The 23,238-nt window shown below is 35.9% G+C and overlaps 1 long non-coding RNA gene across 1 annotated transcript in view; it reads right to left on the reverse strand.

Moving 5' to 3' along the window:
* The window catches only part of LOC110260237, a 62,855-nt gene continuing 39,865 nt past the window's right edge, over nucleotides 249-23,238 (reverse strand). Inside the window, exons 3-4 of the long non-coding RNA XR_002343154.1 lie at nucleotides 17,227-17,421; nucleotides 249-1,661 (exon numbers count right to left, since the gene is read on the reverse strand). This is a non-coding gene — a long non-coding RNA (uncharacterized LOC110260237). The remainder of the gene's footprint in view (nucleotides 1,662-17,226; nucleotides 17,422-23,238) is intronic.

A 23,238-nucleotide genomic window follows, 5' to 3' on the forward strand; every position in this document is an offset into this window, starting at 1 on the left:
CTCCCTTAGCTATCTATAGAATTTAAAGACCTGTTCTAGGAATCGAGCTATGACCAGAGATATCTTCAAAGAATATGGACTGAGTGTAGTATGGGAAAAATCATCAGGGCCTAGAGATCAGAGTCTATTCTATGTCCCATTGTTTCTGCCTGGCACAGTACATGTTTTGTTTACCAAACATTTGCTTTTCCATCTTCTTGAGCCTACCTTCCCATGAAGTCTCAAAAGGATATTGCCAACATCCTCTTCTGTCTTTAGGTGAAGATGGTGTTTGAGGTGAGAGTTTTGGCTATTTTGATGAGTTACTGTTTTCCTGGGTCTCTCCAATGTATTATATATTATTAAAGTTTTGCTTAATTTTCTCCTGTTAATCTATCTCACGTCAATTTAACTCTTAGACCAGCAGAAGAATTTACAAGATTAAAGAAAAGTTTCTTCTTCCCCAAAGAAACTTTATTAGAAGAGAAATTAGGTGCACACAAGCTCACACACAAAAATAAGAGATTATTTTTGTGTCAACCTTTAAAACAAAAAGATAAATTGTTTAGTCAGAAAGATCAAGGTTATTCAGAAATAGCAAAGGAATTACAATTAGTGACATTCAAACTATGGCAAAAAAAGGTAAATTCAAAGAAAAAGGAGAGCAGAGTTCTCTTACAAAGGAAAGGAAGAAGTTGAGAAGGGCCATTTGGGAAAAGTTCTTTGGAGAAGAAAGTAAGAGTTCCAGGTTGTTACAGCTTCTCACTAGCTGAGAGCCTCCTTTGAAAGTAGTTGTAACTGAATATACAGCATAATATTTACTATTTTTTTTCCCTTTAAATAAGAACCATCAGTAAACTATGAAAACTCAGCATTGGTTAGAGGAGTTTCCCATGAATCATCTCCAGGGGTCTAAAGACCATGTGTCCTGGCCAACAGTTATCAAGAGTATTATATTCTGAACAGAAAAGATGTGTGGCAGTGTTGAAGTTATTACAGTGAGAAAGAACTGTGAGAGGATTGCATAGGAGTTTAAATTGCTGGCCAAATGGTATTGAGTATGATGAGAATTCTGGAGGGCTTTAACTGAATGGGTTACAAAAATGGCTACGAGGGATATCACCACTATTTCTTCAATGGCCCTAACTTAGAGGACAATAGCAGGAATGGTTCTGAGGAAAGGAGATATCCCCATGTCACAGGGTCTAGCTGCTGACTGTGGTAGTCTATGGGGCAATAGTGATCCCCATGATTTTGGGTAAGTAGTCCAAAAGTACATCCTTTCTTCTCATATATGAAAAGCAAAAAAGGGAATTTGATAATTAGGGAGTCCAGTGACAGAAAGATTTTTCAAGCTATTCTTTAAGGTATTAATAGCTAGGTTATCCTAATCTTCCCAAGTAATAGAGTCAGATTTGATGTTCTTAGTAAGGCATATAAAGACCTAGCCATGAGAGAAAATTTTGGAATCCAGTTTCAACAATAGCCAGACAACCCACTTTCAGCAATAGCCAGTATTTGATTTTGGGTTGGAAATTCACAATACCATGAAGCCCATTTGGGTCATGTGCCCCAAATAACAAACCTGGGTTTGACAAAAATGCAGTTTCTCCTTAAAAACTTTATGTCCCTTTGAGGCCAAAGGCTTTAAAAAGTGGATGCTGTCTTCCCCATGGAGAAACCTGGAAAGGAGTGGGGAAACAGAGAAGCAAGTCATTTACATTTTGCAATAGAGTAGAGCTTCCAAGAAATTTTATATTATCCAAATCAACTTTTTAAAGTTGATGAGAACCAAGAAGGACTTTTGGTAAAGCCCCGAGGTATTATTGCCCAAGTGTATTATTGTCCTTCTCAAATAAAGACAAAGAGATATTGACTAGCTTTTTCACAGGATGCTAAGGAAGGTGCCACATAAATAAAGCACAGTTAAAAAGTTGCTTTATTAGGGATGGAAGCTAATAAAGTATTGGGATTGGGAGCAACAGTGTGTTGAGGGATAATATTGTGTATTGCCCAGAGGTCTCAGAGAAATTTCTGTCATCAGCCGTTAAGTTTCTTTACAAATAAATAGGGATGATACAAGGACTAGTGCAGAAATAACGAGGCCCTGAGCCTTATAGTCTTCTATTATTAGCTTAATGTCTTGGAGGAACTCTTTGTAGAGTATTGATTGATTCTGAAGATAGGCTTTGAGGAACTTATTTGATCTTAACAGGAGGTGCACTGTTGATTCTGTCAATCAGTTGAGGTATAAGAAGAGTAGGGACATAAGTATAATGATGTTAAAGTAGAAAAATAACAATCAGTTGTCTCTATTGGATCGGCTACCACCTTCCTTTATGTGCAAGATCCTCAACTGATATTGGCAGAATCAACAGTATATCTCTTTTAAGATCAAAATAAAAGCCTATCTCTTCTTTACTTAAGAGAATATATTATACATTTCAGTAACAGAATTTATTATTATTATTATCATGAATTTATATTTGAGTAAACAATAGTTAGAGATGAGAGGTGAAAGGCATCACTCTATTAAAAAAGAGACCCATCTCACTATAGAGGCTGCACTTAGTTTAACCTGGATAATTCAGTCAAATTCACCGAATGCCTTCTATGTGTGAGGCTTTATGCCTGGTGCTAGAATTCAGATAGAGTTGCAATATAATTTTCATGGGTGCTTCTCAAGTTTATAGGATAGGCAATGTTACATAATGATTAAGTTTATATAGAGAAGAATCAGCCTACCAAAGGGAGTATCACCATTACTTGACCCCTCAATGATCCATCACCTGTAAAATCAGGATAATAGTAGTTTCTAACACAAGGGGCTATTTTGAATATTAAGTGGGGTACTCTGTATAAATTGCCAAGACCAGTTCAGCAGGAGAGGGCTGAAGAATAGTTGCTGTGAAACTAAGAGAAGGTTAACATAGAACAAGACACATAGACACTTATCTTAATTAAAGGTGGGAATTGCAGGACTCAAGGTCTCTGGGACCAAGAAAACCACACTGCTTTTATTGTGCTCTTTAGGATTATGTCAAGTGAGGAGGGGGCTGTAGGTGTAGAATTTTTTTAAAAGTCACCTAGCTGGTAACTGGATAAGTTTTTACTCTGACCTTTAGGCATTTAACAGTTATTAGCATTGAGGAAACCTGGCATCAGCTGTCTATGCATAGCATCTAGAGAATCACCATTGTGCTTCCGTAGAGGGCATGCCTATCTGCAGCAACCTGCGTGCCTAGGTTTGCACTTCGTTCTCCTTGCTAATTCATATCCTTCTAACAACCCCTCATAAACCCCCTGGGGCCTGAGGTCCTTCTTCCTCTTATTTTAACAGGATATATTATGCTGTGCAAATGGCATGGATGAATGTAGATTAAAGGTTTAAATTTCGTTGACTGCTTCAATAAAAATAATCAATAAAGCCACAATATATCTAAAAATTTTAATAGAATTGGGGTTAATTTTGTATTAAGATTTCTCAGCTAATATGGATGAATTCAATTTATAAGTAGAGTAATTATCTGACACCTTTACATCTTTCAAGTCCATAATATTTTAATGATTAGACTTTTTTTTTTAAATATGTTAAGAACTTTCAATAGCCAAAAACTTGAAAGTCAGTATGAAACTGGGAGATAAATAAATGTTCATATTTTTCCCAGCAATTGAATCTGACAAGTCTGTATTCTAAGGACAGACAGATTTAAGAGAAAAGTTTTGGATGATTTGGATGCTATCATCTGGCTTAGGAAAGCAATAAAGTTGACACTTGCTAAAATTGTATGTTCATGCTTTATAGACTGTTGCTTCTGCCTGAATAATCAACCATATATATGTTTCCCAAGAAATGACTCTCACAGGCACTTGGAAAATAAGAACTAAAGAACAAGAAAAAAAATTCCATGATCTCATAAAACATATAAATAAATAAACACATGGGGAAAATCCTGAAGTAAAATAATGAGTTCCACACTAAAAATCTCAAGTTATTTGCATGAATATAAGTTCATTTGTCAATGTAATTTTTATTTATTATGTCACCATATACAGTTAAAATATTAGCTGGGGATTTGAATTACATGAATCTATTTCTTCAGTGATATGTATAAAGAAAATTAACATGTGGAATCACAGGGAATCTATGATACACTTCAAAAGACAAATTGCAGAGATATTTTTCCCAAAAGTAAGCAATTTTTCTATGACTTCTACAAACTGAAGTTGTAAGCAAGTAGAAATCTTAGAAATCATGAGCTAATACGGTCTCACTATTAATTTCCTGTGCTATTCTTTACATTTCTACTTGTATAGTTTGATTTTTTTTTTTTGTCCTTCTCCCGTTGGCACCAGCACCACATCCCAAAGACATGTACTTTGAATTTTAATTTTTGAAAAATTAATACATACTTTTGGCTCAGATGTAGGAATATGTAATGACTCAGAAATTCTACTCATAGGTGGTGTATGCAACAGACATAGATACATATTTTTACAAATGGACTTTTAGTAGAGCATTATGTATTTTTTTAACAAAAGTATTTATTTTCAATAGCCCCAAATTGGAAGCCATCAAGATATTTCCATAAAACTTATGTAGATGTTTATCAAATTATAAGGTAACTACACTAGAGTATATTCACTCAGGCAATTATAAATATGTGCAAAGGCATGATCAACTATAACAAAACAGAACAGCATTTATAGAAAATTATCACAAACATAACACTGGGTGAAAGCAACCACATACAAAGATTACACAGTGTAAGATTATAATTTATATATTTTTTTAAATAGAGAAAACTAAAATATGTTGTCAGAAATCAAATTGGCTGTAGAACTTTGGAGTTTCTGACTACAAGGGAGCACAGGAGCATTTCCAAATCAATGGTAATTTTATGTGTTCATCTTCATACTGATAGGTTGGTGTATAATTGTTGAAAAAAACCAAAAAGTTTATCCTGTGTTATTTTTCTGCATGAATATCTTTTCCATTTAACACTAAAAGGATAAAAGATATTGTCCAATCCGTTTTCCTCAATAGTTACTCTCCCAACAACCTGCCAATAATGTCCTTCTAACCAAATAGTCTCTTTTATGTCTTTCCAGATCCTCTTGTAGTACTTTTTCTTTCTTTAGTTTTACTTTTTTTTTATAATAAATAACCCTGTATGTCATTTTATATGTGTACATCAATAGCATGAATCCTATAAGTAAAGCTGTAACATCTCTTGGTAAAAATAAGTATGTATAATTATACCACATTCATTGGGGATGTACCAATGAATACTGCCACAAATATACATAAAAATCCCCCCTCAATTCAGCTTTGGCAGTAGAGTATATTATCAAAACTTTTTAGTTTCATCATATTAAAGATGAGAATTAATCTGAATTGTCTGTCCATGTCATTTGCCTATTTTTCTATTGATTTTTGATCCCTTTATGCTTTAGAATATTAGTTTTTAATCTATAATATTGCCTATAATATATTTTCCCTTTCTCCATTCAAATTTGATTATGTCATATTTTATCATGAGTGTTTATGTTTAATATTTTCTGTAGTAAAATTTATCAAATTTGTCATGGCTTCTGGATTTTGAGACACAGCTAGAAAGCCCTTCTTCTTCCCAAATTATAAAGGATTTCTATATAATCTTTTAGTTCATTAATTGTTTAATTTTTAACAAGCAAATCTCTGATCCATATGAAGCTAATTTATTGATTCTATTTTTTTATCAGGATGTTGATTACAGAAGTGTATTCACCTTCATAAAATTGTTCCAAATGTATGCTTTTAAAATTTTTATGTACATTTCTCTGAGTATATCTTTATACACATCATATATCATTAAAATTTTATTTTAAAAATGAACATGTGGGAGTTCCCGTCGTGGCGCAGTGGTTAACGAATCCGACTAGGAACCATGAGGTTGCGGGTTCCATCCCTGCCTTGCTCAGTGGGTTAACAATCCGGCGTTGCCTGAGCTGTGGTGTAAGTTGCAGACACGGCTCGGATCCTGCGTTGCTGTGGCTCTGGCGTAGGCCGGTGGCTACAGCTCCAATTAGACCCCTAGCCTGGGAACCTCCATATGCCGCAGGAGCGACCCAAGAAATAGCAAAAAGACAAAAAAAATGAACATGTGCTAGGCAGTGAGAGAAAGTATATATCTGGATATGCTAAACTCTGTATGTGAACTTGACAGAATAGTGAACCCCACACATAGTATCTAAACATGATAAAATTTTCCCCAGCTTTAGTTTCTAATATATATAGAAACATATATACATACACTCAAACAAACCAGTCAACAAAGAAACAAATAACACAGAGACTCAATTGAGATGATGTCATATATTTTATTTAAGGAGGACTAGGAAAAAATTATTACCAAGAAAATAAGAAGTAATTAATTATAAATAAATAATACATGGAAATTGAACTTAAATTTGTATTTATTCCTTTTCATCCTTGTCTCCTTCCACTCTCCTTCTTGCCAGTCCTGCTTCATTCATATTGGATTTATCTCTATTTATTCAGCTTCTAATCTTCTTCACCACTAATTATGTTTAGACATCTGTTACCTCTGCCTGGTGTCCTCTTATCATCTGTCATGATTAATTCCTATACATCCTTCAGGTCTCAAAAGTTACTCTTTTAAGAAGACTTTCATATCATTAGTGTTTCTTTTTTATTTTTTAATTTTACTTCAAGGCATTTATCAGAGTTTTAAGTATAATAAAGAAGGATGAACACTCTTGCAATCATGTAGCATGTTACATTTATAATCACCGTTTTGGAAGGTCTTAAATTTGAATAGCTTACTTCTTTTTTTTTAATGTCTTTGACTTTTATTATTATTTTTTTAATTTTATTTTTTTAATTATTTACCCAATACAATTTTTTTTTTTTTTACTGTACAGCATGGTGAACCAGTTACACATAATGTACACATTCTATTTTCTCACATTATCATGCTTCATCATAAGTGAGTAGACATAGTTCCCACTGCTACACAGCAGGATCTCATTGCTAATCCATTCCAAAGGCAATAGTTTGAATCCTTTAACCCCAAGCTCCCAACCCACCGCACTCCCTCCCCTTCCCCCTTGGCAACCACAAGTCTATTCTCCAAGTCCATGATTTTCTTTTCTGTGCAAAGGGTCATTTGTGCCTTATATTAGATTCCAAATATAAGTGATATCACAAGGTATTGTCTCCTTCTTTCTGAATTACTTCACTCAGTATGAGAGTCTATAATTCCATCCATGTTGCTGTGAATTATTTCATTCTTTTTTATGATTGAGTAGTATTCCATTGTGTATTATACCACATCTTCCTAATCAATCATCTGTCGATGGACATTTGGGTTGTTTCCATGTCTTGCCTATTGTGAATAGAGCTGCAGTGAACATGTGGGTGCATGTGTCTTTTTTAAGGACAGTTTTGTCTGCATATATGCCCAAGAGTAGGATTGCTGGGTCATATGGTAGTTCTATGTATAGATTTCTAAAGTAACGCCATACTGATCTCCATAGTGGTTGTACCAGCTTACATTCCCACCAACAGTGCAGGAGGGTTGCCTTTTCTCCATACCCCCTGCAGCATTTGTTATTTGTGGACTTATTAATGATGGCGATTCTGACTTATGTGAGGTGGTATCTCATGGTAGTTTTGATTTGCATTTCTCTAATAATCAGTGACGTAAATAAATGGAAAGATATTCCATACTCCTGGGGAAAAATGAATATTGTAAAAATGGCCATACTACCCAAAGCAATCTACAGTTTCAATAAAATTCCTATCAAATTACCCATGACATTTTTCACAGAACTAGAACAAACAATCCAAAAATTTATAGGGAACCACAAAAGACCCAGAATTGCCAAAGCAATTCTGAGGAATAAAAACCAAGCAGGAGGCATCACTCTCCCAGACTTCAGGCAATATTACAAAGCCACAGTCATTAAGACAGTGTGGTAATGGTACCAAAACAGACATACAGACCAATGGAACAGAATAGAGAGCCCAGAAATAAACCCCGACACCTATGATCAATTAATCTTTGACAAAGGAGACAAAAACATAAAATGGGAAAAAGACAGTCTTTTCAGCAAGTATTGCTGGGAAACCTGGACAGCTGCATGCAAATCAGTGAAACTAGAAAACACCCTCACTCCATGCATGAAAATAAATTCAAAGTGGCTTAAAGACAGAGTTCCTGTCGTGGCACAATGGTTAACGAATCCGACTAGGAACCATGAGGTTGTGGGTTTGATCCCTGGCCTTGCTCAGTGGGTTAAGGATCTGGCATTTGCTGTGAGCTGTGGTGTAGGTTGCAGACGTGGCTTGGATTCCAAGTTGCTGTGGCTCTGGCGTAGGCTTGTGGCTACACCTCTGATTCTACCCCTAGCCTGAGAACCTCCATATGCCGTGGAGAGTGGCCCAAGAAAATGGCAAAAAGACCAAAAAAAAATGGCTTAAAGACTTAAATATAAGATAAGACACCATCAAACTCCTGGAAGAGAACATAGGCAAAACATTCTTTGATATCAACCTCATGAATATTTTCTCAGGTCATTCTCCCAAGGCAACAGTAATAAGAGCAAAAATAAACCATTGGTACCTAATCAAACTGACAAGCTTTTGCACAGCAAAGGAAATCAAAAAGAAAACAAAAAGACAACTTACAGAATGGGAGAAAATAGTTTCAAATGATGCAACTGAGAAGGGCTTAATCTCTGGAATATACAAGCAACTTATACAAGTCAACACAAAAAAGCCAACAACCCAATGGAAAAATGGGCAAAAGACCTGAATAGACATTTTTCTAAGGAAGATGTACAGATGGCCAACAAACACATGAACAAATTACTTCTATGTAGCTAATATATTCATGCTGACTTAAGATTTCTAGCCTATGTGTCTCCTCTCTAGACCTAGAAAGTCCTGGAGGCAGAAGTGTGTTCATCTCTGCTTTAGGCCTATGGAAAAAGAGACTAGGAGGAAGTGGCAGAGTGAAGTGGCCTTAAAGATCTTGAGAAGTTTGTCTTCTGGGCTAACTCAGGGAACATTTGAACATCAACGAAAGTTTCCTTTGAGCAATAAGGGCACTGAAAAATTGTAGTGAAAGAAGCCAGTAAATAAAGGATACAGTGGCATCCATAGAGTCCCAAAGTGAATTTCTTTTTTTTTTTTTTTTTTTTTTTTAGGGCCACACCTGCAGCATATGGAGGTTCCCAGGCTAGGGGTCAAATCGCAGGTGTAGCGGCCAGCCTATGCCACAGCCACAGCAACACGGATCCAAGCTGCTTCTGCAACCTACACCACAGCTCATGGCAACTCCAGATCCTTAACCCACTGAGCAAGACCAGGGATCGAACCCGCATCCTTATGGATGCTGGTCAAGTTCATTAACTGCTGAGCTACAACAGGAACTCCCCAAAGTGAATTTATGAAGGACAACCCAATAAATGGAGGATTTTAGGTAGAGTATTGAAGATTCATTTAACCATTCAGAATTATTTTTCTTGATTGTGTGCTTGTGCTATAAGTCATATGAATAAAATAGAAAACAAACAAAAAAATCGCTTATCTAATATGCCTCGATGGTATTAAACAACATTTAGGCAAATGAATTAATTTTTATTGTTTTAAGTTATAAGATGGAGAAAAAGACATGGCTAGAATAGTGTATGATAGAAATAATTAACCTAGACTATGATGGAAGAAATTTCCTCATATTGGGGTGTGGGGGAGACATTCTGGTTTACATGATTTCACCTGAACTTTGTATGAATTAGAACAGCCTGTCTTGTGGCCTGTTGAACATACATTGTATGCCAGCTTTAACCATTAAAGGAAAGAATGCATTATCCAGATTATTTAGAATGTCCACTTTGAAGATAGGAACAGGTGCCTCCCTTCCTATGACACCAATGCTAATACTCCTTTGAAGATGAGTTTTTCTTCTCAGGCACCAATGTCATGCTAACTCACTGTGTGCACACTAATCTCTGTTGAAACCTTGAATGAATGTACCCCCATCGTGTTTGGTATATCCTCTATGTGCTGACAAGGTATCAGACTGCTGAAAACCATGCTATGGAGAGGCTACTTCCTGAGCTATTGTTCTCAATAAGACCGTAAATGAAATTAAGCTCACAACTCTCATGTGTGTTTTTCTTTTGGTCAACAACTATTAAGCTACTGTGGTAGCTCAGGAGTTTTTTTTTTTTTTTTTGAGAGTAAAATTGAGACAGAGTGGAGAAAACAACAGGGAGATTTTTTTTTTTTTTAATTCTGGGAGAATCCGTTTATACTACGTTTAGTAGATAGCACATATAATACTATTCCAGAGTCAAAAGGGTATATAAAAGTAGCAGCCATTTGACTATGATGAAATGGAGAGCTTTATAGGAAAGAAGCTAGAATTGTGTTGTGTTTGCCCAAGATAAAGAGAAGAGAGAGGGACAATAAATGATAATGGAGCCCACATCCCTCAAAGGGCATAAGAAAGTGACTGAGGACTACTTCCCACTGACAAGACTGAGTGAACATTTTTAGGTATAGAAAGCTATATCTTCACTAGCAAATGCTATTCCTTAATATTTATAGAAGGCTTTGTGATGAGCTAATATGGTCTATTTATTTGAGGAGGAGTTATTATATAACTTAAATGTCACCCTAGTTTCTTATATACTCCATCTCATTAAGGTTTCAGTTACTAATTTGAAGACTCTGCTCTTTATTTGATGTTTCTTTCTAGTACTTAAAGAAATTACTGTAATACACAGACGAGTTTCTGCTTTTCAGCCTTGTAAGATTTAGTGATATAAGGTTGTTGGAGGATGTTAACAGAATAATTATAAAACAATTTATATATTGCAAATATGGGCTGAAAACCTCACTAAACATCAGATTTTTTTCAGATATATCTAAATAATTATAAAGTGCAAAATAAATAGGAAGAAAAAAAGTTAAGCAGAATACTCTCCAGCCAAAAAAAAATGTATGTCATTCTCTACCAAGTTATTGGCTTGTAGCAGATAAATAAATTCTTGTTTCATGAATGTGCAACATAAGTTGTAGAGATGTCCCTCCAAATCCCCCAAATTTCAAGCAAAAAAATTTCCACCATAAGAAACAATGCTTTTCAATACCTCTACCATTTTATTTTCTGCCTTCTGATGAAGTGATAAAAACGTAAAAGTCTCCAAGTCACTGCCTATATGTATTTCTGAGGAAATACAGCCTCTGCTCTAGGAATCTTTTCCCAATTATGCCAAGAATCTATATTGTTTTAGATTCCGTCTCTTTTTCATGATTCATACAGCCCATTGATGGGAGACTATTTTTCACATATCTAACTTTTCTGCATGTCTTTCAAGTGAGGAACTAACTGCCCTTTGTTCTGGATGCTTTTCAAGGATGTTTATACACTGGACAGCCTTTGAAGACAGAGATATCTCCTTCTGAGGCAAAGGACAGGCATACTTAGAGCCTGTTATAAAATACCTGAGTTCCCTAAGCTTAGGGTTTCTCTCTTATAGTGTTGCTATGTATGCAATTGTCATTTGGTATTTTCACATCACCTTAGACAATAGATCTTGGGGAATCAGTTGAAAAATACTGATCCTCTGTCTACTGCTATTGCTGTGAGTAATACACTGCCCTTTATCGCTGGCCTAGGATTCTCTTGTTTTTAACCAGCGTCTAAGGAAATGGGCCCATCTAAATTTTTAACTTGTGAATGAGGTAATATCTCAGAAGATTTAAAGTTCCTGACACTTATTCCTGTGGGGGTAGCTAGGGTTGAAACCATCTTTAAATAGTAAATGCAAATGTTGTACTGAGCTATCATCTTTTCTGCTCATATGCCATATTTTTGTGGAGAGACAGTTTTCCATAATCTCTGGTGTTTGTGCATCTCTTACTAGTAGAGGCACTGACAAATTTTGTTCTGGACTATCTTTTCAAATTTATTTATATAGTGGGACAATTTAGAAGGTAAAAATATTCTCCATCTAGGAGTTCCCATCATGGCTTAATGGAAACAAATCTGACTAGTAACCATGAGGTTGTGGGTTCGATCTCTGGTCTCACTCAGTGGGTTACAGATCCAGCATTGCTGTGAGCTGTGGTGTAGGTCGCAGATGTGGCTCGTATCTTGCATTGCTGTGGCTGTGGCATAGGCCAGCTACTACAGTTCCAACTCTACCCCTAGCCTGGGAGCCTCCATATGTCATGGATGCAGCCCTAAAAAAGCAAAAAAAAAAAAAAGTCTCCATCTAAAGCAGGAGTCAGATTCGTTTACTCTCCATAGGCTCAAAGTTCCTTATCTGTGATATGTAACTGTGTTAAATGCACAGCATTTAATTAGGTCAGTCCACCTCACTCCCAAGGATTCAAAGGGTGAGAGAAAGTAACACAAAAAGGAAGCTTGTATTGGAGTTCCCGTCGTGGCTCAGCAGAAACGAATCCGACTAGGAACCATGAGGTTGTGGGTTTGATTCCTGGCCTTTCTCAGTGGGTTAAGGATCCGGTGTTGCCATGAGCTGTGGTGTAGGTTGCAGACTTGGCTTGGGTCTCACGTTGCTATGGCTCTGGCGTAGGCCAGCAGCTACAGCTCTGATTAGACCCCTAGCCTGGGAACCTCCATATGCCGCAGGTGTGGCCCTAAATAGGAAAAAAAAAAAAAAAAAAATGAAGCTTGTATTGCTGTGTGAAGTGAGTAGTAAAGTCTTTTGTGTCTGAAATAGGATTCCCATGTCTTCTGTCAACATCCATGAATTTGTGGCAAGATCCATGAATCCTTAGCGCATGCAGGATAAAATCTTAAACCTGTCCCAGTTTTTCAGAGTTCTGTGATGCATTCTCACAGTTTTGAAAGTTCTGTGATTGCATTCTTAATCAGGTCTTCAACTAAATAGTTTTCTTACTAAGTTAGAATACTAATTAAAAGAAAGTCATTCATTTCTGAGATAATGCAAATAGCTCATAATTAACATCTTATTCTCTAATTAATAACAGTTCAAGGCATAAAATCTAAATGTGCTTCAAAAGGAGAAAAAAGATTTCTTAAAAATCCAGTTAAGTGTCTCCAAGATTAAGGATTTGCTTATCTATTTGCCTTGCCTGATGAATTGACTAAATTTCTACAGGCAGAATGAGTTCCATACAATACAGGGATGTAGGGTATTTAATTTAAGTTACCACATTCTACTCCTACTATTTCTTTTTGCCTGAGAAGAAATTACTTAATTATCCCTTCTGTTGTTCAAGAGTTTTTTTCTGTGATACTGGCTGTAGCGGGTAGCAATTTCTCCTAAGTGTAATACTAAACCACTTCAAAAGATAAAAACAAACACAGTTTTCTCTGAAAAATTTATAACCATGAAAAATGTAGAGAATAACAAGTATAACAAAATAAAGGGACATGTTTTTGTAGTAACATTAGAACACAATTAAAAGGCAATGACTGGAGTTCCCATCATGGCGCAGCAGAAACGAATCCGACTAGAAACCATGAGGTTTCGGGTTCTATCCTTGGCCTTGCTCAGTGGGTTGAATATCCGACGTTGCTGTGAGCAATGGTCTAGGTCGAAGATTTGGCTCAGATCCCACGTTGCTGTGGCTCTGGCGTAGGCCGGCAATAACAGCTCCAATTAGACCCCTAGCCTGGGAACATCCATATGCCATGGGTGCGGCCCTAAAAGGACAAAAAAAAAAAAAAAAAAAAAAAAAAGGCATTGACCTTCTAAATACATATTAGAAAGATTGCATTCCACAAATACTCAACAGTATGAACCTTTTTTTTTTTTTTTTTGATTCTGGAAAACTACAAACCTAGATTATATTTCTATCTAGAGTAACACTATATTATTTGTATTGTCATTCTCATAGTAAATTGCACACATTTAAATATTGATTGCATATTATCCAATTATCTACCATTTAAATTGTTTTGAAAGTCTGTTAAAATATTCCTCATCACAATAATTAAACGGTCCTCACAGCTCTAAAGAAAAATGTCACCAGTAAACAATAAAGTAATGGAAAGAGCCTGACCTAATGTCGTATGTGTAGAAACTTGTTGCCAGTGAAAGAGCCAGAGGGTTTTGGAAAAATGTGCTGAGATTTCTGACATAACCCCCTATAAGCCACACTGATGAATTGCAAAAAAAAAAATAAAAATTGTGAAAATTCTCACTGAAATCTTTTACCACGATGTAGAGGGAAACAAACTAAGCAAGTATGTTTTCCTTATGATCTGAAGAGGACAGGGGAAACAGTTCTGGAAATAAGTGAAAAGGCGGAATAATTTGGCTCTCAGCATGTATATAATACATTTCCTCTATCCACTCAAATGCACACAAAACATATATGCACATTTAAAGGGACAGAGAGGTAAGAGATGAGGTCGTAGATAGAGAAACACAGATATATGATAAATCTATCTCTGTATGTGTCTATAGAGGTATATCTAGGATGCTGTTTACTAGATGTTTCTCGGTAGTGGTATTTTGTTTTCACTTTTTCTTCATATGTGTCTCTATTAAATTCTTTATATTGAGTATGAAATGCTACACAAAAAAATCATATTATTTTAAAAGAAAATAATTTACTATGCTTCATTTTAGGTACACTTTATGTTAATGCTTAACATTGCCTAAAGCAAGTCCTGGTCTTAATTTGAAAGATACTTTCTTAAATATGTTTTAACATATCTGAAAAGTATACTAATTTTACAGAATTCAGTATGTGATTAAATTAAGCTCATATTAAACTGAAAATACTAGATCATTTAGTCATTTTCCATTTCATCTTTACATTATAAATATAGATCAAGTTTCATACAAAAGATATTTGTACATTTTCAGTATTCAAATGGATGTATGTTGTCAGTGTTACATGAATTACATATATTCAAAGCAAAAGTACTATTTGCCCAAGAATTCTAATTTTGTTCTTAATCATATAATGAATAATTTTAAAATAATTAAACGTCAAAAAAAGTTTTTTAAATCCCTGAAAAGCACATGTTTCACCTAACATTTTATCTATAACTATAAGTAATAATATTCAAAACAAAAAAGCACTATCATTCAATATCCAGTGTAATCCTATTATTAAAATGAGGGGGTAAATTTAAAAGTGTTTATACCATCACGTAAAAACTCAGTCTCTCAATTCAATAAATTACTTTCTGCAGGTCACTGACTTTCATTATATAATAAGAGTAATGAATAGACTTAAAAAATCATTTGTCATTTAAGTCACAGCTTGAATGCTTAAAGTCATTAAGAATACCCAGGTATATTCTATGAATCTTAGTAAAAACTAACATTATACTTCATGTACTTATTTTGATCATTGCTGCAGTTCTGGAGTGTTGTTCATGCAAATAAAAGAATAAAGTGAAGACACTAAATATTTACATTCAAAAGAAGAAAGTTGTTAAATCTTTTTTTTTTTTAATTTAGAGTGACTAATTTTGGAAATTACAAAATTGTCATTAATAGAACATACATAGAAAATCTCTCAGACCGTTAGGTAACCCTGCCCCAAAGGTATCCCTTAACAGAGTATACTTCTTACTATGGTGGTGGATACATGTTTATGCTTTTTGCCACAAACCAAACCAGACCAAAAATTACTGGCTTAAAACAACTAATGCACCTAGCTCATTATTTGGGGCTTGACTCAGCTGGGCATTTATGATCTCTGCATCCTCACTCATGTAACAGTATGTGGAGTAATACTGTATGCCTGTTGGGTGATACCATGCAGCTGTCTTTGGAGACAGTGGCGTCTGACCTGCATGATGATGTTTAATTAGGCTTCCAAGGAAGAGAAATAAAAGCACGCAAGGACTCTTAACCTCAGAACTGGCACCCTGTCTCTTCTGCTGTGTTTCTATTAGCGAAAGAAAGTCAAAATGCTAACCCAATTTAAAGGTTGAAGAGATAGACTTTACCTCCTTATGAAGGAAGGAACTGAAAATCTCCTCTTTCTATTTTTGGTATCTTTATTGATATATAAATGATATACAAAAAAACTGCACATATTTAATATATACAATTAGATGATTTTGGCCATATACATACCATCACCACAATCAAGATTACACACATAGCCATCACCTCTGAAAACTTCTTTGTGTCCTTTGCTTTTTTGTTACGGTAGTTGTCATAACTCTTATCATGAGATCTACACTTTACACATTTTTAGTGTACAATATAACATGTATGTGTTATACAACAAATACCTGGAAGTTACTCATCTTTATAACTGTATACCCATTGCATAATAACTCTCAAATTCCTCCTCTTCATCCCCTGGCAACCACCATTCTATTTTCTGTTTCTATACATTTGACTATTTTAGCTACCTCATGTAAGTAGACTTTATGCAGTATTTGTCCTTCCATGACTGACTTTTCATTCAGCATAATATTTTCTGGGTCCATTCATGTTATTGCAAATGGTAGAATTTCCTTCAGTTTAAGACTGAATAATATTCCCCCATATGTATATACCATATTCTCTTTATCCTTCTATTCATTGATGTTGAGCTATTTCTTGGTTTTTGTAAATAATATATCTTGGTAATTGTGAATAACAGTGCAATGAACATGAGATCTCTACAGGACTCTGACCTCAGTTATTTTGGGTATATACGCAGAAGAGGGATTATTGTATTGGATGGTAGTTCTGTTTTTACTTAGATATGGAAACAAACAAAAAAAAACGTGACCTTATTTTTTGCAGTCTACCCAAGGATGATATGTAATATGAGAATTTATTATAATGGGATGGCCTTAAAATTGTTCTGTGTTAATAATATTCATACACTTGAGGATTTTGAAGTCAAATTCATTAATTTACATGGGATAAATTGTTGTGGTATCATGACTGTTTCAGTAAAGTATTTTATAACCGATTTTAACATTTTTATTTTCATATTTCCGTGTGTTTGTGGTGGTGGCAGATGAGAAATGAAATATCACAAAAGGGAAAATCATGCTCTAGACACTAAGTATACAATTGAAAACTTTTATATTATTGGTATTGTAGGAGAACAATTGCACTTTGACAGCCTAGTATTCTTGTATGTGTTCACTTAGGTCATGCAGACAGTATAGTTTGAACCCCAGCTTTTCTGAGCGCTGGTGGAATAACATCTTATCATCCTCCTGAAACACGAGAATATGAAAACTTTTGAACCCAGTTTTTACTCACCTCCTTATATTCCATGAGAGGCTGTAATTCCTCAATTTCTTATCATCTCCCAGGTTCTAATGAGGTATAAAGGTTTCTTCTGTCCTATTCCGCTTGGATTATAATTGCAGTCTATAAAGGCCGTCTAGAATTGGCGTCTCAGAAACTGTGTCCAAATTGCATTGCATTGTCATCAAGCCTTATTTCAGTTTCACCCTTTTTGGCGTGGGGGACAAAGAGCACAGTGAGTTGTCTCCTTTTGCTACTATTTCTTTTGTTGGGTATACATATAATAAAGTGTCTAAATCTAAAAGTGGCTTGCTGAATTTTACTGACTGAATCTGTCAGGAGGTCTGTCAGGAGTTAGCCTGGCTTGCTGCTGTGTGCTGATGGGGCTGTATTTAGAAATATGGATGCACTCATTCTCATTGTGGCTTACCTCCTCCTTTGCTGTTTTCCTCCATTAAAAAACCTGAAAACTGCAGGTAATGATTCTCCCTATCAACATTAGAGAGCTCACTATATTGAGCTTCCAAGAAAGTAATTGGTTTGGTTTCCAGAGCCCTGCCTCTTGACAGAGATAAATCCCACTGGGATCATTTGAAACCACATGAGCAATACTCTTCTACCTAGCTCTTCAAAAAGATTCTTCCCCATCAACTATGAATCAATATCACAAGAAGAAACTTAAACCTCCACGTTATCCTTTTGTATGTGGTATGATCTCTGTACTCTTCCCAGCAGCAGGGAGAAATCTTTCTTTTCTTTTGCATAAGAGCAGTTATCTCAGAGTCTGAGACTACTGAGTGTTAGCTCTGAAAACACAGTTACCATTCTTCAAATCATTGGGTGTAAAGAGTGCCTAATTTGAAATCTAAGAGCCCCTAAATCATAGACATGCATCATTCCCTATTCTGCCTCTGATTGTTGATGAAACACCTAGCCTCTGTTAATTGTGTGTTGATAAGCCTCTATTTTTTTCAATCATTTTGATATTGGGCATTAGCATAAAAAATTCAATTTCAACATGAGACTGATGGAATTAATGCATTTCCATGAAATGATTTTGGTTTACACAGCTCTCATGGAATTTGTTCTGTGATTTTTTTAATGGCAAAATCAACTCTTAGTACCTCTTTAAGAACACATTCATTATCTAAAAATTATTTGTTTTGTTTTCCTTTGTTTTGGATTTTTAAATATCTTTTACATTTGAAAAATGGTCATATATAAAAAAACAACAAAATTTACAACCAAATACTGAGCAATCTTCAACCAAACAGACTGGAAACTTTCAAAAAGATATCCTACTCCAGAAGAAAAAGAGGAGGCCACATCAAGAGATAGGAGGGGCGATTACATGATACAAGTAACCCCATACCTCCTGGTTGGGAAGCCCTACAGACTGGAAAGTAACTGTTTCACAGAGACTCACCTACAGGAGTGAGAGTTCTGAGCCCCACATCAAAATCCCACGTGTGGGGATCTGACACTGGGAGAAAGAGCCCCTAGAGCATCTGGCATTGGAGGCCAGTTGGGCTTATGCATAGAAGCTCCATGGGACTGTTTCCTCCATGGGGGAAACAGAGACCCCATTCTTAAAGGGCACACACAGACTTTCACGTGCACTGGGCCCCAGGGCAAAGCAAAGTTTCCATAGGAATCTGAGTCAGACCTGACTGCAGTTCTTGGAGGACCTCCTGGGAAAACAGGGGGTGAATGTGGCTTGTTGTGGGGGAAGGACATTGGAAGCAACACTTCTGGGAATATTCAGCAGTGTGCCTTTCTCTGGAGGTGGCCATTTTGGGAAAATCTGGCTCCACCCATCAGTGCTGAGAAGCCCCAAGCCAAACAACAATCCAGGAGGGATCACAGGCCCCCCATCAGTAAACTGGCTGCCTAAAGACCCCCCAGGCACACAGCTGCCTCTGATCTCACCCAGAGACAAAGTTCCACCCACCAGAGGGATAGGAATCAGCTCTGCCTACCAGTGGGCAGGCATCAGTCCCTCCCATCAGGAAGCCTACAGCAAGCCCCCCATACCAACTTCAGCCACAAGGGGGGCAGACACCAGAATTAAGAGAGGCTACAACTCTGTTATCTGTAAAAAGGTGGCCACACCAAAAAACATATAAAAATGAAAAGACAGAAAACTATAACTCAGATGAGGGAGAAAGAAAAAAACCCAGAAAATCAGCTAAGCGATGAGATTCTCAGCCCCCAGGAAAAAGATTTTAGACTACTGATGCTGAAGATGATGCAAGACATTGGAAATAAACTGGAGGCGAAGATGGATAACTTACAGGAAACACTGAGCAAAGAGATACAAGATATAAAACTTAAACAAGAAGAGATGCAAAATACAATAACTGAAATAAAAAATTTACTAGAAGTGGCTAACAGCAGAATACAGGAGGCAGAAGAACGAATAAGCAAGGTGGAGGACAGATTAGTGGAAATCATGGATGTGGAACGGAAAAGAGAAAAAAGATTGAAAACAAATGAAGAGAGTCTCAGAGAACTCTGGGACAACATTAAATACACCAACATCCATATTATAGGGGTGCCAGAAGGAGAAGAGAGAGAGAAGGGGACAGAAAAAATATTCCAAGAGATAATAGCCGAAAACTTTCCTAACATGGGGAAGCAATCACTCACACAAATCCAGGAAGCACAACGAGTACCATATAAAATAAATATAAGGAGGAATACCCCAAGACACATATTAATCACACTGACCAAAATTAAAGACAAAGAGAAAATCTTGAAAGTAGCTAGGGGAAAGAAACAAATAACATATAAGGGAACCCCAATAAGGTTATCGGCAGATTTTTCAGCAGAAACTCTTAAGGCCAGAAGGGGGTGCCATGATATACTTAACTTGATGAAAGGAAAAAAACTCCAACCAAGATTACTCTACCCAGCAGGGCTCTCATTCAGATTTGAAGGAGAAATCAAAACCTTCACAGATAAGCAAATGTTGAGAGAATTCAGCAAGACTAAACCAGCCTTACAACAAATACTAGAGGAACTTCTCTAGACAGAAAGGAAAAGGCCGCAACCACAAACAAAAATACCACAAAGGACAAGGCTCACCAGTAAAGGTGTGAATATATATATATACACACATACAGTAAAGATAGGACATCATCCATGCTCAATTATGCCACCAAAATCAGAAATCATGAGATGAGGCGGGTACAAATGCAGGACAATGGAGATGCACTTGCAATTAAGAGACTCAACAACTTAAAATAATCTCTTATATATATATAGAATCTTATATCAAAATTTCAGAATAACTGAAACCAAAATTCTACAATTGATACACAAACAAATAAGAAAAATCAACTCAAATACAACACTAAAGATAGTCATCAAACCACAAGAGGAGAGAACAAGAGAAGCGAAGAAAAAAGAGCCACAAAAACAAATCCAAATCAATTAATAAGATGGCAGTAAGAACATACATATCAATAGTTACCTTAAATATTAATGGAATAAATGCCCCAACCAAAAGACATTAAGCAGCTGAATGGATACAAAAACAAGACCCATATATATGCTGTCTTCAGGAGACCCACTTCACTTCTAAGGATGCATACAAATTGAAAGTGAGAGGATGGAAGAAAATATTCCATGTAAACAGAATCAAAAGAAAGCTGGAGTATCAATACTCATTACAGGCAAATTAGACTTTAAAATGAAGAATATTTTAAGGGACAAGAAAGGACACTACCTAATGATCAAAGGATCAATCCAAGGAGAAGATATAACAATTTTAAATATCTACACACCCAACATAGGTTCACTACAATATATAAGGCAAGTGCTAACAACCTTAAAAGGAGAAATCAACAAAACACAATCATAGTGTTAACATCCCACTTACAGAAATGGACAGATCAACCAGACAGAAAATCAATAAGGAAACACAGAAAATCGATAATGAAGCATTCAACCAGATGGACTTAATAGATATTTATAGAACATTCCATCCAAAAGCAACAGAATACACATTCTTCTCAAGTGCACATGGAACATTCTCTTGATCACATCCTGAGCTACAAATCCAACCTCTGTAACGTTAAGAAAATAGAAATCATATCAAGCATCTTTTCCGACCATAATGCTATACAACTGGAAATTCACAAGAAAAAACTGCAAAAAACACAAACACGTGGAGACTAAACAACATGTTACTAAACAACCAATGGATCACTGAAGAAATCAAAGAGGAAATGAAAAAATACCTAGCAGCAAATGACAACAAAGATACGATACTCCAAAACTTATGGGATGCAGCAAAAGCCGTTCTAAGAGGAAAGTTTATAGCAATACAAGCCCACCTCAGGAAACAAGAAAAAGCTCAAATAAACAAGCTAACTTGACATCTAAAGCAGCTCGAGAGAGAAGAACAGACAAGACCTAAAGTTAGTAGAGGGAAAGAAATTATAAAGATCAGAGCAGAAATCAATGAAATAGAAACAAAGAAAACCATTGAAAAGATCAATGAAACAAAAAGCTGGTTCTTTGAAAAGATCAACAAAATTGATAAAGCCTTAGCCAGACTTATCAAGAAAACAAGAGAGAGGATGCAAATCAATAAAATTAGAAATGAAAAAGGAGAAGTTACAATGGACAATACAGAAATAAAAAGGATCATGAGACTACAATGTGCAACTATACGCAAATAAAATGGAAAACCTAGAAGAAATGGACAAATCTTAGAAAAGTACAATCTTCCAAGACTAAACCAAGATGAAATAGAAAAGATGAATTGACCAATCACAAGTACAGAAATGGAAACTGTGATTAAAAAACTTCCAACAAACAAAAGTCCAGGACCAGATGGCTTCACAGGCAAATTCTATCAAACATTTACAGAAGAGCTAACACCTATCCTCATGAAACTATTCCAGAAAATTGCAGAGGAAGGGACACTCCCAAACTCATTCTATGGGGCTACCATCACCCTGGTACCAAGACCTGACAAAGATACCACAAAAAGAGAAAACTATAGGCCAATTTCACTGATGAACATAGATGTGAAAATCCTCAACAAAATACTAGCAAATCACATCCAACAATACATTAAAAGGATTGTACATCATGAGCAAGTGGGCTTTATCCAGGGATGCAAGGGTTCTTCAATATCCACAAATCCATCAGTGTAATACACCCCATTAACCAACTGAACAATAAAAACCATATGATCCTCTCAATAGAGGCAGAAAAAGCCTTTGACAAAATCCAACACCCATTTCTGATAAAAACCCTTCAGAAAGTGGGCATAGGGGGAACCTACCTCAACATAATAAAGGCTATATATGACAAACCTACAGTTAACATCATTCTCAATGGTGAAAAGCTGAAAGAATTCCCACTGAGATCAGGAACAAGACAAGGATGTCCACTCTTGCCACTACTATTCCACATAGTTTTGGAAATCCTACCACAGAAATCAGAGAGGTAGAAGAAATAAAAGGAGTCCAATCTGGAAAGGAAGAAGTAAAACTATCACTGTATACCTAGAGAATCCTAAAGGCTCTACCAGAAAACTGTTAGAGCTCATCCATGAATTTGGTAAAGTCGCAGGATACAAAATTAATGCACAGAAATCAACGGCATTTTGATATACTAACAATGAAAGATCAGAAAGAGAAATCAGGGAAGCAATCCTGTTTACTGTCACATCCAAAAGAATAAAATACCTAGGAGTAAACAACCTAAAGAGACAAAAGACCTGTACTCTGAAAACTATAAGACACTGATGAAAGAAATCAAAGATGACACAAATAGATGAAAAGACATACTATGCTCTTGGATTGCAAGAGTCAATATTATCAAAATGACTATACTACCCAAGGCAATCTACAGATTCAATGCATTCCTATCAAACTACCAAGCACATTTTTCACAGAACTCTAACAAAATATTTTAAAGTTTGTTGGATAGCCAAAGACATCCTGAAAAAGAAAAATGGAGCTGGAGGAATCAGGCTCCCTGACTTCAGACTATACTACAATACAA

This window comes from Sus scrofa, chromosome 4 (genome assembly GCF_000003025.6).
Source record: "Sus scrofa isolate TJ Tabasco breed Duroc chromosome 4, Sscrofa11.1, whole genome shotgun sequence".
Lineage (NCBI taxonomy): Eukaryota > Metazoa > Chordata > Mammalia > Artiodactyla > Suidae > Sus > Sus scrofa.